Genomic DNA, 523 nt, shown 5'->3' with positions numbered 1-523 from the left:
GGAGAGGCGTCGTGCGCCTTTGTGGATAGAAAGGACACAAAACCAGACTTGTGCCTGACTGACTGGGGCCTAAGAAGAAGAAGAAGAAGAAGAAGAAAAGCACACATAACTGAGGCGAACTTTTTGCTCAAAAGTCTGCATCTTTACGAAATGCACTTCCACACCTGACTGCGCTGAGGACGTGCGGTCAGCGAGAGACGAAAATCTACGAAAAAAAAAAGACTCGAGAGACAAGACGATATTTAAATGCACATTAGCTTTGAATGCACTGCTGTTCATTATTATTTTTTTGAGCTGTAAATATTTGTACAGTTGAAGACTTTACAAAGTGCAACGAATGAAGAAATGAGAAAGCGGCATTTCTTTGTAAATATACAAAATGCACTCAAATCGGTATAATTTCTATTCTATAATTATTTTATTATTTGTGATGTACAGAGTTTCATGATAATCATATATTTCTTACATTGATAAGAGTAATTTAAGGTGTATTCCATTTTTTTTTTTTTTTTTTTTTTTTTTT

This window comes from Larimichthys crocea, chromosome XIII (genome assembly GCF_000972845.2).
Source record: "Larimichthys crocea isolate SSNF chromosome XIII, L_crocea_2.0, whole genome shotgun sequence".
NCBI classification, from domain to species: domain Eukaryota; kingdom Metazoa; phylum Chordata; class Actinopteri; family Sciaenidae; genus Larimichthys; species Larimichthys crocea.
The sequence above is the reverse complement of the archived record's forward strand: the minus strand, read 5'-3'. Positions refer to the sequence as shown.